This window comes from Oncorhynchus clarkii, chromosome 20 (assembly GCF_045791955.1).
Source record: "Oncorhynchus clarkii lewisi isolate Uvic-CL-2024 chromosome 20, UVic_Ocla_1.0, whole genome shotgun sequence".
Taxonomy (NCBI): Eukaryota; Metazoa; Chordata; class Actinopteri; order Salmoniformes; family Salmonidae; genus Oncorhynchus; species Oncorhynchus clarkii.
The window spans coordinates 43104837-43108737 of NC_092166.1; the positions used below are offsets into that span (position 1 = coordinate 43104837).

The 3901-nt window shown below is 41.2% G+C and overlaps 1 long non-coding RNA gene across 1 annotated transcript; it reads left to right on the forward strand.

Moving 5' to 3' along the window:
• The first annotated feature begins 229 nt into the window (after positions 1–229).
• Positions 230–1408, forward strand: LOC139375662 (uncharacterized). Its single transcript, XR_011627835.1, has 4 exons — positions 230–384; positions 661–1003; positions 1112–1188; positions 1280–1408. It is a non-coding gene; the product is annotated as an uncharacterized lncRNA (long non-coding RNA).
• The last annotated feature ends 2493 nt before the right edge of the window (positions 1409–3901 follow it).

Sequence of the window (3901 nt, forward strand, 5' to 3'; positions counted from 1 at the left end):
TACATCCCATTAACACTTCTCTGCTTTTTATTTTTTTTATTTCATAGGGGAACTCCTCGGAGTGGAGTACCTGTACTCGCAGACTGGCAGAGTGCTGCAGGATGTCAGCGGGGACCCTGACCTTCCGGAAGAGGCAGCCGCTGTCGAGCAGCTCGACGAGGAGGACGAGGGCTTTCAGGAGGAGGATGTAGTCCAGAAGTCCACATCCCTCATGTCCCTCGTATGAGCGCCCCGTCCTCCAGCTCGGCGGCACCTCTGTCAGGGGAACCCGCTGACGCACCCAGGTCTGGGCCATCCAGTCCCACCGCCCCTGAAGACGGAAGCTCTCCTGAGGCCCCTGGTCGACACAGTTCTCCTCACCCTGACCACTCCTCTGATTCAGAGGTAATTATACTTGACCTTTTGTGTTGGTAAAAAAAAGACATGCTATTGCAACAATTCAGAGACTGGCGGATTAATACTTTTCTGTGGTTGATCATTGTTTATTGCAAGCATCCTTAACCTTAGCAGCGAAAGGGTGCTTGGCAAGGAACAGGTTAAGGACTACACCAAGCCTAGCGCGTACACAGGTAAGTCAAGTAAGAGAATGAACATTTACATCAGTTGCATTAATTACATCCCATTAACACTTCTCTGCTTTTTATTTTTTTTATTTCATAGGGGAACTCCTCGGAGTGGAGTACCTGTACTCGCAGACTGGCAGAGTGCTGCAGGATGTCAGCGGGGACCCTGACCTTCCGGAAGAGGCAGCCGCTGTCGAGCAGCTCGACGAGGAGGACGAGGGCTTTCAGGAGGAGGATGTAGACCAGACAGTCCACATCCCTCATGTCCCTCCCCTCGTATGAGCGCCCCGTCCTCCAGCTCGGCGGCACCTCTGTCAGGGGAACCCGCTGACGCACCCAGGTCTGGGCCATCCAGTCCCACCGCCCCTGAAGACGGAAGCTCTCCTGAGGCCCCTGGTCGACACAGTTCTCCTCACCCTGACCACTCCTCTGATTCAGAGGTAATTATACTTGACCTTTTGTGTTGGTAAAAAAAAGACATGCTATTGCAACAATTCAGAGACTGGCGGATTAATACTTTTCTGTGGTTGATCATTGTTTATTGCAAGCATCCTTAACCTTAGCAGCGAAAGGGTGCTTGGCAAGGAACAGGTTAAGGACTACACCAAGCCTAGTGAGTACACAGGTAAGTCAAGTAAGAGAATGAACATTTACATCAGTTGCATTAATTACATCCCATTAACACTTCTCTGCTTTTTATTTTTTTTATTTCATAGGGGAACTCCTCGGAGTGGAGTACCTGTACTCGCAGACTGGCAGAGTGCTGCAGGATGTCAGCGGGGACCCTGACCTTCCGGAAGAGGCAGCCGCTGTCGAGCAGCTCGACGAGGAGGACGAGGGCTTTCAGGAGGAGGATGTAGACCAGACAGTCCACATCCCTCATGTCCCTCCCCTCGTATGAGCGCCCCGTCCTCCAGCTCGGCGGCCCCTCTGTCAGGGGAACCCGCTGACGCTCCCAGGTCTTGGCCATCCAGTCCCACCGCCCCTGAAGACGGAAGCTCTCCTGAGGCCCCTGGTCGACACAGTTCTCCTCACCCTGACCACTCCTCTGATTCAGAGGTAATTATACTTGACCTTTTGTGTCGGTAAAAAAAATACATGCTATTGCAACAATTCAGAGACTGGCGGATTAATACTTTTCTGTGGTTGATCATTGTTTATTGCAAGCAAAAATATATAACCGTGAGCTTGCAGTTCCTACAACTTCCACACGATGTCGCCAATAACGTCATTTTCGTTGACAAAAATCCTTTGTGTAATGACAAATCATTACACAAAGGATTTGATGTTTTTGTCAACGAAAATGACGTTATTGGCGACATCGTGTGGAAGTTGTAGGAACTGCAAGCTCACGGTTATATATTTTTGCTTGCAATAAACAATTCAGAGACTGGCGGATTAATACTTTTCTGTGGTTGATCATTGTTTATTGCAAGCATCCTTAACCTTAGCAGCGTAAGGGAATACCCCCCTGAATTGTACAAAAATGAATGGCAAGATATTGGCATTGGACAAACCATATACACGATGTCCAATACCACCCAAAGCGGCGTTGATTCGTGTAAAGTATATGGCAAATGCCATATGGCAATTGCCAATTGTAACACCTCAAAAATCCAACAGGGGGCGAGTGCGCTCCACCGGGGTTTTTCATATTGGAAATGTAACCCAAGTCAACATCCAAAAGAAAATTTTTGAAAAAAGGATATTTTTTTCAAAAACTTTTCACCCCTTAAAAAAGTGCTTTCTGGGCCTTTTTTCGAAATTCTTTCGATTTTTTTGTCAATTACACATGTGTAAGAGCTGTATGAATATACTTTTGTCCAATTTTTTTATCATATTTTTTTTTTTTTTAATTACATGCGCATAAGGCATATGTTTTGTACATTTGCAATATGATTTCATAGGAAGTCAAAAGTCAAAAGTCAAAAATGTCAAAATTTGGTAAAAAACTTCACACATCCTTAAAAAAGTGCTTTCTGGACCGTTTTTCAAAATTCTTTCAATTTTTGTGTCAATTACACATGTATAAGAACTTTATCAACATACTTTAGTCATACTTTATTATCATTTTTTTTTTTTTTTTTTTACTTGTGCATAAGGCATATGTTTTCTCCATTTGGAATATGATTTCATAGGAAGTCAAAAGTCAAAAGTCAAAAATGTCAAAATTTGGTAAAAAACTTCACACATCCTTAAAAAAGTGCTTTCTGGACCGTTTTTCAAAATTCTTTCAATTTTTGTGTCAATTACACATGTATAAGAACTTTATCGACATACTTTAGTCATACTTTATTATCATTATTATTATTTTTTTTTTTACTTGTGCATAAGGAATATGATTTGTCCATTTGCAATATGATTTCATAGGAAGTCAAAAGTCAAAGGCCAAAGTCAATTTTTTGGGGGGCCAAAATTGACTGAACTGATGAACTCGGGACGGCCGGGCAGTGATAGTTGTTCATTTCCATCACTCGTTGTGTTGATTTCATCATGTCCATTTGAATCATGTCCACTATAGAATCATATTGCAAATGCGCGTGCAACTGGTAACCGGGAAAAAAAAAATGATGATTTCATTATGTCCATTTGTTTATGTTTCCTTACTTTTTCAAAGTCACTGTGCATTTGCAATATGTTTCAATGGGCAGGTACCATCACGAATTTGTCATGCTCAAAATTTTTTAGATGTATTTTTTTTTGTTTCTTACTTTTTCAAAGTCACTGTGCATTTGCAATATGTTTTAATGGGCAGGTACCATCACGAATTTGTCATGCTCAAAATTCAAGCTTTACTTTGCTCAAACTATACCTTTGTCATCTTGTGATCTAAAATATGCAACTGGTTACCCAAAAAATGTGTTGATGTTTTTTTGTTTATGTTTCCTTACTTTTTCAAAGTCACTGTGCATTTGCAATATGTTTCAATGGGCAGGTACCATCACGAATTTGTCATGCTCAAAATTTTTTAGATGTATTTTTTTTTGTTTCTTACTTTTTCAAAGTCACTGTGCATTTGCAATATGTTTTTTCACTATAGAATCATATTGCAAATGCACGTGCATCTGGTCACCCCCCCAAAAAAATGTTTGATTTTTTTTGTTTATGTTTCCTTACTTTTTCAAAGTCACTGTGCATTTGCAATATGTTTTTTCACTATAGAATCATATTGCAAATGCACGTGCAACTGGTCACCTAAAAATCAAAATAAAATGTTTATGTTTCCTTACTTTTTCAAAGTCACTGTGCATTTGCAATATGTTTTTTCACTATAGAATCATATTGCAAATGCACGTGCATCTGGTCACCCCCCCAAAAAAATGTTAGATTTTTTTTGT